Source organism: Delphinapterus leucas, chromosome 15, assembly GCF_059928025.1.
Source record: "Delphinapterus leucas isolate spDelLeu-1000000601 "Yukka" chromosome 15, BTC_Dleu_Yukka2, whole genome shotgun sequence".
Taxonomy (NCBI): Eukaryota; Metazoa; Chordata; class Mammalia; order Artiodactyla; family Monodontidae; genus Delphinapterus; species Delphinapterus leucas.
The window spans coordinates 60,754,245-60,768,453 of NC_143143.1; the positions used below are offsets into that span (position 1 = coordinate 60,754,245).

Below are 14,209 nucleotides of genomic sequence, written 5' to 3' on the forward strand. Positions count from 1 at the left end.
AAAGAAGACAGACACAATAGACACATACTTCATTATTCCATGTACAAGTTCAAAACCAGGCAAAACCAGTCCATGTTGTTAGAAGTTATGAAGGGGGATACTCTTTGGAGCAGAGAAGGGGGAATGACTGAGACGGAGCATGAGGATGACAGTTAAATGGTATGTTCACTTTGTATGTGTCATACAAAGTATGTAAGTATGTAAGTATATAAGTTATACTTGAGTAAAATTGCTTATGTTCAGAAATGATTATAATGATAGTACCTGATATTATGGGGAATAAATGGTAATAATAATAAATTGGCTAAGACTATTGAGCTCTATTTAAGTCAGGTGCTGAGTAAATGCCTCACAGAAGTATAATGAGGCTTAAAATATTTCCATGTACTTTTCTCCTTTCCCTTTCCTTGCACCTCACCTTCCCAGAGGCAGCCAGAGGCATCCATCTGCCTTCAGGGGGTCAGGATTGTTACAGCAGAAGCTCAAGGGAAAAAGTTGATGTTCAGCTTTAGACTCTCAAAATAGGATTTCTGAGTCCCTCTCAAGGAAATAGTCTGGAAAGCCTGAATTATTCAGAGAGAAACAAGTTTTCTCAATTCCTAGGGTTTCATCAATACGTGAAAAGCCTGACCTTGACCTGATGGGCAGGAAGATGGACCTTGACCATAAACCACAGGTAGGAAAATATCTAAGTTGTTTAGGGATGTCCCTTCTGCCTAGGAAGGATCAGGGACTAGAGAGAGAAGTCAGGGAAAAAGAAGTAGAGGAAGCAAGATTCCTGGGAGCTCCTTTGATTCACACACACACACACACACACACACACACACACACACACAGTGCAACGCAAGGTGGGCTGCTATCAAACATCCAGAGCGGCAAAGAGATCAGTTAGAGAAAGCAAAGACTCCATCATTTGTGCACATCTGCTTGCCATGGTAATGTCTAACCACACACAGACATGCTCTTGTGTCATCCTCATATCTAGCTGATTAGGTAGACACTATTATCGCCCCATTGATCACATGTGGACACTGAGATGGAGTGATGTGCTTGCTTGAGGCCATAGCTGGACTGCAGAATTTTTTTCTTTTCTCTGATGCTACACTATTCCTGAAGCACGGAATGTAGCACCTAGTATGTCAAAAGGTATTACTGTTACTATCTTCCCAGTCCTTCTTCCCAAATAAATTATAGAGGATGCTACAATTAGAAATCAGAGGATTTGAGTTCTAGAAAAACCTAATTTAGCCACCAGTTAATTATAAGCCCTTGAGTAAAGGGACAACTGTTTTGCTGATCATCCAGCACTTCCTGCCCAGTCTCCTGTCTGCTGCTTGCAGGGGACCTTCGGATATGAAGGGTTGGGAGGTGTCAACACCATCCTGCCTTGTAGAAAAGGAAACTGAGGCACTCAAGTTGCTTGCCACAGGCTACTTAGCCGGTCAGTAAGAAGGTTTGTGATATAGTCGCCACTCCTCCCTGAGCCTCAATGTCTCCATCTGTAAAGAAATGACAGAAGGTCGCTTAGATTGGACAATTTTGAAATTCTTACACCTGGCTTGAAGTTTCTGGAATGCAAGAGAAAAAGAGAAAGAGAAAGGGGGAAAGAAAGGGAGAGGAATAAAGGAAGAAGAGATACAGAGTGTTAAAGGCGTGGCTTAGATTTCAGCTTGTATTTTTTTAGGTCATAAGGAGAAAAGATTCAAACTAGATGCTGTCCTGGTGACTTGCAGTAGCCGAGAGTGAAGCTGTGCTGTGATGACACCACATTAGCTTGAAGCAGTATGTCTATCAACAGCCCCAGTCAGAGTAAAGCAGTTGGCATCTGCAGGGACCATGTCCCCACACTGGAGTTCAGTGTGTGGAAGAGCCTCAGACCCCAACTGGGTGTCTAAACTCTTCCAGGAAGGGCCCGCTCTCCCTAGGTTGTCCAGGCCCCGTCTCCCACTCACACCTCTGGGGACAGCCTCACTCATAGGGCAAGGCTGGGACCCCAGCCGCTCACTTGGCAGCACATTTGAGGCAGGCAGGGGACACAGGGGCAGCGCAGGAGAGCCAGGCTCTGCGGGGGCCGATGGAGCATGGCCCAACAGCTCACGGGATCACAGGCCCCATTGTTCTTACTTTTTAATTAAAATGGCGTCTTTCCCCCTTATTACAAAAGCCACGTCTGTTTATTTTAGCAAAATTAGGCCAGACGAGGAAAAAGAAAAATTTAAAAACGGCCCATGACCCAGAGAGAGCCATTGTTAATGCCCTGGCGTATTCAGGGGTCACAAAATAAATGCACAGGGGGGCCAGGCAGTTAATGTAAATGTGAATTGGATGGTATTAAAATTAATAAATATGTGTGAATCAAGTGGTATTAAAATTAGTATAAATGTGTGAGGGTGAATTGATTTATATGAAAATTAATATAAATATGTGAATTGTGATATTAAAAATGTCAGGATGTTTGAATTTTGGAGTAATTGAGAGTCTGTGGCTAGTATGAGGACATTCAAAAGTCAAAGAGATTTTAAATACTGACCGAGGCACCAGAGGTCACCAGTTTGAAACTCCTGCTGTGTATCTTTCTAGATCTCTCTCGCTCTCTCTCAAATACATATATATGTATAAATATGTAGATAGGAGTGGAGAATCAAGATGGCAGAGTCTTCAGACGTGGAACTCACCTCCTCTCATGAATAAACATGTAGATATATGAATATATACAATATATACACACATATATACAGAAAAACGCACATACATCCAGTGGAATTTCATGTGGATGCTCAAGATATTATTCAGACAAAAGTGGAAATGATTGGGTTGAAGGATGATTGGGGACTAGTACTTCCACCCTTCTCCCCGCCTTCTCACCCTAACAGAAGCCCCTAAACACTCTGGGCAACATAGGAATCTGGTTTGAAAACCAGTCATCTATTCCAGTGGTTCCTAGTCTTCAGCATTTCATGAACTAGTAAATTTCACCTTCAAAAAATTAGGGGAGACTGATCTCACGTTGCCAACTTTCTTTCCATCAAGTGTGGCAGGCATGGCTAGCTGCCCTCTCGACAGCCATTTCCTACCACCCTACCCCTTTCTTTCTTGGTTTTGTTTAAGGGGGCTGTGTACCCTGTCCTGGCAATTAGTCATCAGTAGTAAACCCAACATGGAAATTCCATTTTCTTTTGCCAGATTCTTGATTTCCTAGACTCCCTTGCAGCTGAAGGTAGCCCTGTGACCTAATTTAGCCAATGAAACATAAGAGGAAGTCTGCTAGAGACTTCTAGGAAAGCTTTTGCTTTCCTGTAAAAGGGAAAACGTCATGACACCATCTCATCCCCACTCTTCCTACCTTGAATATACCTTGCCAAGAGCAGTGGCAGCCTTCTTGGGACCATGAGGGAAAGGGTAAGAGAATCACAGAGACCCCTACTTGCCCAGCATTGGTAAGCACTGAAACTTCCCCAGTGGTTGCTACTTCCAGACTTCTCTTAATGTGAAAAAAATATGCCCCTACATGTTTATGCCTCTGTTAATTGGATTTTTTGTTATGTGCAGCCTAGAAAGAAGAAAAAAGTTAACGACCCTTCTCATCATTAAGCCAAAGAAGTAGAATGGAGATAATGTTTTACACACACACAAAAAGTTTTATGAACATCTTGTTGTTGTCTCTATTTTTCTGATTTTGCCATAGACTAGTAACAACTTTTTCACAGGGCAGCCTTGGCCCACGGACAAATGTCTGGTAATCGTTGATCTTTACCATAGCAGCAAGTCAAATGACTAAAGAAGAGTCCACCATCAGATTTCTAGTCATTAGACCAGCCTCCTGTTTTTGGATATTCAGTTCACCTCCAGTTATTTCCTATATAAAGAGTGTGGCAATGAACATTCCTTGAAGCTCAATCTTTGCTCTCACCTTTACTGATTTTCTTAGGATAAATTCCTAGACGTAGAACTTCTAGGTTGAAGAATATGCATGTTTTAGGCTTTAGCTCATTTTGCCCAGCTGTCTTCCAGAAAGAAAACACCAAGTTTCATGGTTAGCTCCCCACAGATGTTTCACAAAACTTGAATTGCTAACACAAGTCACCCCAGGATCCTTCCTGAACTGCTCTTTTGGTCAAGGGGTTTGAGTTGGCAACCTTCTGCCCCCTACAACCTGTGCCACCTCCATCCCTCCCAAGATCAAAGTCACTTGCATATTTACAAGTGGTCACTGCCCATCTTACATCCTCCCATGCCCTCCCTCAGTCCCCCCGAGCTAGAGAAATAAAGTCAGGGCTCTGGTCAGCTTCAGACATGAGGCTGTGCCATCAGGGTCTGCTGACACCCCCAGCCTCAGTCCTTACCTTTCTCTGGCACATCCAGCATATGGAACTACTTACTATTCTACAACCACATCGTGAACTATTGTACTTCTGTGCTTTTGTATGTGATGTCCCATCATTGGGAAGGCCTTTTCTCTCCTTCTAGCTAACTTGTGCTCATCTTTAAAAATTCAGCTCAAACATCACTGCTCCCAGGAAGCCTCCTTGACCTCCTCCAGCTGGACAAAGGCCTGTGCCTGGGCCCCCACCCCCCTCTATAATGCTTTCTCCTATAAGGTCCTGGTCACATTCTGTAGCAACAGCTGGTCCCCCTGTCTTATTCTCTCACCAGATGGTTAGGTCCTCAGAGGAAGAGAGAGCCAGAGAGAGAGAACTCCCTTTGGGGGAAACCCAGTCCTCCTCCCTGCCCTCCGTGCCTAGAAACTCTGCCTACCCTGCAAGCCCTTGCTCAAAGACCGTGACACCCCCTGCAACAATAAATATTCCTGGCTGGCCTCAGATCCCACCGGCTCCCTTGGTTCCTGGCTCATTTGGCCTTGCCCCTGAGGAGAGAGTTGCCAGAGAGCAAGACCCAGAATCATGCCTGGGTTTTGTCACTGTCTCAGTCCACTTGGGCTCCTGTAACAAAACACCATAGACTGGGTGGCTTACAAACAAACATTTTATTTCACACAGTTCTGGAAGCTGGAAAATCCAAAATCAAGGTACTGGCAGACTTGGTGTCTGCTGAGGGCCCTCTTCTTGGTTTGCAGATGACTACCTTCTTGCTGTACCCTCACATGGCAGGGAAGTTGGTGCCTCTGGTCTCTTCCTCTTCCTACATGAGCACTATTCCCATTATAGGGGCTCCACCATCATGACCTCATCTAAACCTAACTACCACCCAAAGGCCCCACCTCCAAATACCATCACAATGGGAATCAGGGCTTCAACATATGAATTTTGGAGGGACACAAACCTTCAATGCAGAGCACCACTGACAAGCTGTGTGACCACAGGCACATCCTTCTCCTCTTGGAGTTTGATCTCCCCTTTTGTACAAGGAAGGGATTGGAAAGGAAATTTTCAATCAGCCAGTAAACTCTAAAGGAGGCATTTATGGTTTGTGACTCTGTCCTGCCCTAACCCTAAACATTCCCCTTTCTTCTAGTAAACACCCTGGTTTTCTCTTCTTCCAATCCAGGAGGGATGGGTTGGAGCAGTGGACCCAAGCCAATCTGACTTAGGCATTCCATGGACACAGTGATTTGTTATAGCATGTGGGCATGTGACCTGAGAGTCAACTAGAGTGTATTCCCAAAACTGCTGCTGGGATTGCTACTGTCACTTCTTTGTGCAGCTTTAGAATCCAAAAGCTGGAGCTACCTAGGTTGCTGGAGAACGGGATTCACACAGATGGATCAAGAGAGAGGCAAGATTCTGGCGACATTGTTTGAACCCTGTATCCAGCCTCTTCTGGATGATTTGATTCTCTCTTCCTGGCCCTTTCCTCCTTTTTCTCCTCACCTTTTTATTTCTCTGCACCCTGCCTCTCTTCCTCCACCTCCCCAGCTCCTGAGCACCTTGTTCCCGCTGCGGCCTCACCCACCACATATGTGGACATTTGTGTTTCAGGCTCAGGTCTGTCCCAGGTTGTGCTCTGGCCCAGCCGTAGCCTTGACCCCAGCAGGAGTGGGAACTGGGTCCTCAGAGGGGCTGTGAGGAACAGGCTGCAGAGGGCATATGGAAGGAGCAGAGAGACTGGGCAAGAGGCAGTGTTCCTAGAACCCTCCACAGGGATTTTCTTTGTTCTGGGCTCAAGGCTTAAGGCTCAGCCTTGTTACCAGCTTAGGAGCTTGCCCCTTGCTGGCTCTGTGTACTCTTCACAGCACTGGGGGAGGGAGAAGGCTTACTCCTTATCTGTCCCATTTGCTCATTCTAGAGACAGTTCACGGTCAGCACCAGACTGTACAGGGAGAATTAGAGGAAATGGTCTCCATTATGGCAGTAAAATCATTCTTGTGATGTTGATTGGTAAGAAGAACAAAAGGCATCTGTGTCATCACCTGGGTCCATACATCTCTTTGCCCAAGCCTGGGCTCATTGTCTCTTCCTGGGGTCATCGTCCCTCGATGCTTGTAGTGCCAGCAGCATCTGATACGGCCTCCAAATCACCAACAGTGTGCTTGGTCGGAAATGTGAGGTATTCAGGTCACTCCACAAATTCAGGGACTGGGTTAGTTATATAATGCTACATGACAAATCACAAAACAAAGTGGCTTAAAGTAGAGATTTGCAAACTGGTCCCCAGGCCAAATCTGGCCCACCACTTGTTGTCAGTAAATAAAGTTTTATTGGTACACAGCCATACCCATTCATTTATGTATGATCTATGGCTACTTTGATTTCAGAGTTGAATACTTTTAACATAGACTATATGGTCCACACAGACTGAAATATTTACTACCGGGCCCTTTATAGAAAAAGTCTGTCACCCTTGGATTGACACAACAGTAATCGTCTATTATCCCTCATAGTTTCTATGGGTCAGGAATTTGGGAGCAGTTCAGCCAGGCAGTTCTGGCTTAGGGTCTTTCATGAGGTTCCAGTTAGGTATTTGCAGGGACTGCACTTACCTGAAGGCTTGACGGGGGCTGAAGGATTCTTATCCAAGAAGATTTACTCACATGGCTGTTCAGTTGATGGAGGCCTCAGTTCCTCTTCACATGGGTCTCAACACAGGATGGCTTGACTGTCCTCATGGCATGGCTGCTGTCCCCAGAGTGAGTGATTCAAGAGAACAAGGTAGAATCTCAATGCCTTTGTGAGCTAGATTCAGAAGCCACACACTGTCACTTCTGCCATATTCTATTGATCACACAGGCTGGCCCTGACTCAGTGTAGGAAAGGATGCCACAAGAGAATAAATACCAGGAGGTGGAATCATTGGGGCCATCTTAGAGGCTATCTATCATATGGAAGATGCAAACTCACGCTCCCATGAGTATTTTGATCTATAGATGTATTTTCTTAGACTTTCACCATGCTTTAAGTCATTATTTTTAAATTTGGAGATTTCACAAAATATCTAAAGTATCTAAAAATGTCCCACATTTCCACATGTAACAATAGGGTGGCAGTGACCAACAGCTGCCCTTTTTGCATGGGACATGATTCTTTCTAGTTTGCCACATTTGCCACCATTCTTCATTGATCCCTGACAGGGAAACTGAATTTTAGTGATCATTAATACTTACTCTTGGGCTGTGTCCTTACTTGAAAGCAATACTTCTCTTCAACCTCATCTATGTTAAAAGATGGCAAAGGAAAGATGCATAAAGAAGGCCTCCCAGTTTAAGAAGAATTAGAGGGACCACATTTCTTTTAGGAGAGGAGAATATCCCTGTATATGTAATATGCACATAAAGTATATGTATTTTAAACAACTACAAGCTTGTAAGTGTTACTGCCTGGCCGGTGGAGGCCAATATCCTTAGTTTGGCAGTGAGGAGCTTTTGTAATCTGGCCCTTCCCTATCTTAAAGACAATGTGGCCTAGAGATTTAGAGTTCAGACATTGGGATCAGACCACATGGGTTCATATATCAGCCCCACCCCTCATCAGTTGTGCCCTCAATTTTCTCATCTCAAAAATGGAGATAATAATGGTACCCATCACATAGGGTTTTGTGACTACATTTCCAGCTCTATTTCCTGTCCTACCAGCACTCTAACTACCTGAACGTTCCAGACTGTTTTAGGCCTCCGTGCCTTTGCACATTCTTCTCCCTCTGTCTGCAATTTACGTGTCCTGCTTCTCTGTTGCAAGGCTCAGTTCACAGTCACCCGCTAAGGTTGTGCTTAATGCTGTTCACCAAACACATCTTGTTCTCCTGGGCGTGTTGTGGGGTAGTACTTCTTGGTCCCCTCGTGGTTGGGTTGGGACCTTGTGACAAGATCTGGCCAATGAGTTGTGGTTACAAATAACACATAATCTCTTCCAGGCTGGAGCACTGAAGAGCAGTTTCAAGCCTCTCTAGAATTCTCTCTTCCTTCTGCCACAGCAACTGGGTCCTGGACTGACGATGATCGTGTGAGCAGGGCCACAGCCATGGCACGCTAGATGTGTTGAGCAAAACACCCACCTTTGTGGTTTAATATTCCAGGGTTTTTTACAACAGCATTACCTAGCCCGTGTTGACTCCTTTCCTAAGAAAGCATCCTTAAGCTTTCCTCAAACAGAGCTGATCCTGACCCATGGGTTTCCATGGCAACCAGTACAACCCTCTATCAATCCCTTATCCCCTACAGCCCTGTATTAAATAACTGGCTTATATGTATCGTGGTGCCTCCTGGTGCCTTCTGGTACCGTTCTCTCCTCAGAGTGGCCTTCCCTAACTCCCCATTGTAAAGACTCTCCTTCATTCTTCGCTGAAGGAACATTATTTCGTTCTTGGTACTTTATTCTCAAAGCAATTATTTTTATTTATTTACCTGTTTATTGTGTGCCTGCGCCACTAAACAACAAGCTTAGGGCTGTGGGGCCTAGCTTGGTGTCTGACACAGAGATATTAAAACTGAATGAGTGATCAATGAAAACTGCACATCAATGAAAACTGCTTAGCATGGTGCCTGGCACAGAGCATGAGCCTGAATGAATGAATGAATGAATGAATAAACAGCTCCTCAGCAACTCATCCACCCTTGACCACGTTCGCAAGCGTCCTCTCTCAGGCCACAGCGCAACTTGACAGGCAGCAGAAGGCCCAGTGGAAGGAGCTCTTGCTGCTGCCTTTTTGTTTTCCCCCTTGCTGCAAAATCTCCTGTGACCATTTAAAGACAGGAAGCAAAATCAAGGGGCCCTGGATTCAAAGGGCACTAATTACCTTTCAAAGAGTTCCCGTTGGCTTTAGCCACACAATTCCCGTCAGAGGCCGTAGGAGTTCATGGTTCCTGTGCTGGGCTTTGAAACTTGGAGGGATTAATGGGGCTTGATTAAACCACAAATGTCAGGAAATGCGGAGGGTAGCTCAGAATGCCGGCCACCTCCGTCCTGGGAGGGGGACAGTCACTGACCTCCCCTCCCCCCACTAGGCTTGAGCTGCTGATAAAGGGGCTAAGGGGGTTGGCATCTTCTTCCCCCTACACTCAAGGGTACCACTTTCATTCTTAGGATGACACTCATTTACACAGAAATGACTGATGTGCTAATAAGAATTTCGTTCTGTATTTCATTAAGGCAGTCCTCAAAGGAGGTATAATAAGAACCCTGCCCACTAATTTTCCATGGCCTGATGTCTAAACAGCAACATCTTCAACTCCACCACAGCAGGATTGTGCTAAAATAATTGATAATAGTGACAATAGATACCAGTTCACTGAGCGCTTACCTTAGTACTAGGCACAGAGCTCGTTGCTTTATGTAGCTGATCTCATTTTATCCTCATACCTCCCTGAGGGGAGACAGGGGCTCTCATTAGCTCCATTTCACAGATGAAGAAACTGACACTCAGAGCGGTGGAGACACTTGCCCAAAGTCACACAGCATGGAAGTGACAGACCAGAAGTTAGCCCTGGGTCTCTCCCACCTCAGATCCTGAACTGCTCTACCCTATCCGCATCTTTTGGTAAGTTCTGAGGGCCCATTCCTCTGATATTCCAGGAGGAATGCTTATGTGGAAAACAGACAGCAAGATAGGAGAAGCAGAAAGGCATGTTGGAGAAATCTGTACCTACTGTGGTGGAGCATCATTAGTTTGCACACCGACCCTGGGCCTGACTTCTGCACCATTTTACTGATCCCTCCACCTACTGTACCACTTCCTGTCAGGAACTTTTTCAGCTGTGGGTAGCTAGACCTTAACTCAGTGAGGAAGACACTGTGGATTTGCTCACCCCACATCATTCCCAACCCTTCTTTGCCTGCCTTCATTATAGAGGTTGGAAAACCCAAATACCCACTTAACCAGTCTCCCTTGCTGCCAGAGGTGCCCCCATGGCCAATTCTGGCCAGTGAGACATACATGGAAGTCTCCTGGGGGCTTCTGGGAAGCCTCTACTTTCCCCTATAAGAGGGACAGATGTGGCTTGCAGCAGCCTTCCTCACTTATTCCCTCTGCCTAGAATATGATGTTGCACTTGATCTGTGGCAGCCATTCTGTGTTCAGAGGGAAAAGCCAAGAGAATCACAGATATTGCTGAACCATCAAGCCAACACTAGCCACTGCTTAGCTCTAGATTTTTTGAAAGTGAGAAGAATAAAATCCCTATTCATTTAAGCTCCTGTTAGCTGGACTTTCTACGGTTTGAAACAAAAGGATCTTAATGAGTAGAGTCTTTCATTCTATTTCTCTTATTAAGAATGAGGAAATTTCCCATAAGCCCCCTCCCTACAGACTCATCTCACATGTCCAGAATTTTGTCCAATGTCTCCTACACTAACTGCTGGTCAGGGGAAAGGAACCAAAGTTGTCGGCTTAGACTGGTGGTTCTCAAACTTGAAGTGCATTGGAATCTTACCAGGAGGACTTGTTAAAACCCAGACAGCTGGGCCCTATCCCTGGAGTTTTTTTGTTTTTTGCGGCACGCGGGCCTCTCACTGTTGTGGCCTCTCCAGTTGCGGAGCACAGGCTCCGGACGCACAGGCTCAGCGGCCACGGCTCACGGGCCCAGCTGCTCCGCAGCATGTGGGATCTTCCCGGACCGAGGCACGAACCTGTGTCCCCTGCATCGGCAGGCGGACTCTCAACCACTGCATCACCAGGGAAGCCCTCCCTGGAGTTTTTGATTCAGTAGGTCTAAGGGGGTGTCTGAGAATTTACATCTCAGGGAAATGTTCTGCTCCACTATCTATTTGTATAAAGTCAGAGAGAGTTCACTGTGGAGAGAAGTAGTCACAGAAGGCTTCTTGGAGGAGGGGTCATGAACTAAGCCTCAAAGAAGGCTTAAGGATGGAGAAGAAGTGTAAGGACGGTAGCAGGAAGGAAGCCCTGAGTGAGAAGGGGATGGTCACGAAGGTGGTGTGAGGAGCCTGAGGAGGTGTGGTCAGGCGTAAATTGGAGAGAACTGGATTCAGTGGATACTGCAGCATCAACCATTAGCTCCAGAGCCGGGAGGTGATTTTGGAGGCAAGAGGAAGTTAGGTGGGTTAAGAGCTCAGTCTTTGTTTCCAGACCTGGATTCAAGCCCTGCCTTCGCCATTTTTTTTTTTTTGCTGTGGTTTCTCTGAGCAAGCCATTTGTCTCTCTAAGCCTTCATTTCCTCAGCTGTAAAATAGGAATAGTGTTGCCTCTCTCAAAGAGGTTGTTATAGGGACTTCCCTGATGGTCCAGTGGTAAAGAAGCCGCCTTACAATGCAGGGGACGCAGGCTCGATCCCTGGTCAGGAAACTAAGATCCCACATGCCTCGGAGCTACTAAGTGCGCGTGCCGCAACTACTGAGCTTGTGCGCCTCAATGAGAGAGCTCGCATGCCACAAACTACAGAGCCCACATGCCCTGGAGCCTGCGCACCACAACTAGAGAAGAGAAAGCCCGCGTGCCACAACTAGAGAGAAGGATGCGTGCCACAACGAAAAGACCCGATGCAGCCAAAAATAAATAAAACTAAAATAAAAGAGGTTGTTATAATATTTAAATGATATAATACATGTAAAGCACCTAGTGCTTACCACCTAATAGCAAAGAAAAAAAATCATTTTGAGAAAAACCTGTGTCCCAAACTCTCATGATACATTAAATGGCAGATTCTGTCACCAAGTGATTTTGGGAAACACTGAGTTAATGAAGTTTTCCTCATTGCAGGACTTTGCAGTCTTTAATATCCTAAAATGAAGGATGGATTTCATTGTGGAAGACAGTGGCATTTCCTCAAACTTGTTTAAAAATATAAATCCTTGTAAATATTTGGGAGGAATGCTTCTGTTTATTAGAACGACCAGAAACCAATGTAAAGCATCAATGTACTACTTATAAAAGGTTGCCATTTATACTCTTAACAAAGAACAAAAATTTTATCAATTCATTGGTTATATTTCTGTATCAGTCAGCTTCTCTAAGTTATGCAGAGGTAACAAATGTCAAATCTCACTGGTTTAAAACAACAAATGTTTATTTTTTGCTCACCCTACACCAGGATTGGCTGCAGCTCTCTCCAAAGAATCTTCCTTCTAGGACCCAGCTGGTTCCTTCTGGGACCCAGTGACCCTATTTGGGATATGCTGCTCTGGTGGAAGGGGGGAAAAACCATGGTACAATGTGATGGTTCTTAAAACATCTGCTCAGAAGTGGCATTACATCATTCAACCTCATAGATCTTTGGCCAAAGTAAGTCACGTGGCCAGACCTGATGTCAATGTCACAGAAAGTATAATCCTCTTACAGGAGAGAGAGCTCTGTGAATAAAAAATACTGTCCATTCTGTCATTTTGAAAGTAACCGCACTGTTTTAAAATACTTCCTAATTTGGATTGTTAACTAATCCAAAAAGGCATTCCTTAACAGTGGGACATAACAAATCTGTATTTGGTATTTCATGGTTTCATCACTACAGCCTTAGAGTGAGTGGATTTTGATGTCTTATCGGATAAGTCCTCCTTTTTTAGGGTTTGTATTTCTGATCATTTATTCTCCAACATAAATTTTAGGATTCAAATGTTCAAGTTCAATGAAAAACCCTATTGGGACTTTGACAAAAATTGTATTATATCTATAAAGTAAATTGGGGGAACACCTGCCCTATTTATAATATTGGGCCTTCCCATCTGTGAATTTGGCATATTCCACCATTTATATAGGCCCTCTTTCATGTCCTCCAATATAGACTTACAGGTTTCTCCATAGAGGTTTTGCACATCTCCTGTTAGATTTATTCCTGGGAATCTTATAGATTTTGTGGCTAGAGTGAACGAGTTGTTTTAAAAAATTATATTTTAAAATTTGTCATTGCTGGAATATAGAAACACTATTAGATTCTGAATTTGGATTATCGAGTTCTATTATAATGCCTGCAGGTTAAAATTTCTTTGAGGATAATTATATTACTTGCAAATGGCAGTAACTTTTATTCATTCCTATTATACTTTTCCCTTACGCCTTTCTCTCCTTCTGTTTTCTTTTCTTTTTCTTACCTTATAGTTTATGAAGTATATTTAATTCTCCAGGAAGTCTGTTAGTTTGATTATTCCCATTTTACAGATGGAGAAAATGAGATTCAGAGAGAACCCAAGTCTGTCTTACTCCTAAATCTGTGTGTCAGGGCTGCTTCAGGTACAAGTGAAAGAAAAGCAGTCAGAGTGGCTCTGACAATTGAGAGGCCAGGCATGGCTTAACCTGGGGGCTCTCACTGGTGTCACTGGGGCCATCTCCAGCCCTCTAGCTCTCAGCCCAGCTGTCCTCTCTGCTCTCTTCCTTCTCAAGCAGTCGTTCCCCAGATGACAGTAAAGACAGTTGCCAGAGACTCCTGACTTTTGTGATCCTTACTGTTGCCAGCCCTAGAGAAAACACTGAGACTATCCCTCCCTTAGCATCTATGCTAATCCTTGGGAAGGATTCTGATTGGTCAGCCTGGCCTTGTGCCCACCCACTATAGGACCACACGATTGACAGCCCCACTAGAATCACTTGGAGTGAGAGGTGGAAGGGAGAGATTCCAAAAGGGAAGGAGGGGCTAAGGGGAAGTGATGCTAGGTGGCCAGAATGGCAGATGTTCCACAGTACAACGCAGTCCCCACTGCCCCTCACTGACTAGGGTATGGAGACAGGAGACCTACATTCTGGTTTCGGCTTTGCTACTAGCACTTTTGGCATATTATAATTTCTAGGACTCTTCCTTTGCTTATATGGCAAATGGGGAGCCCAACCACATGGGTGGGAATCAAATGAGGAAATGCACAGAAAAAAGACCTGCAAA

The 14,209-nt window shown here is 44.8% G+C and overlaps 1 long non-coding RNA gene across 2 annotated transcripts in view; it reads left to right on the forward strand.

Moving 5' to 3' along the window:
- Window positions 1-13,413, forward strand: part of LOC149747472 (uncharacterized) — a 39,424-nt gene extending 26,011 nt beyond the window's left edge. Inside the window, exon 3 of one of the 2 annotated variants that reach the window (XR_016387900.1) lies at window positions 1-13,413. This exon is cut by the window's left edge and continues 22,750 nt beyond it. This is a non-coding gene — a long non-coding RNA (uncharacterized LOC149747472). The other variant, XR_016387901.1, reaches the window with a different exon arrangement.
- The last annotated feature ends 796 nt before the right edge of the window (window positions 13,414-14,209 follow it).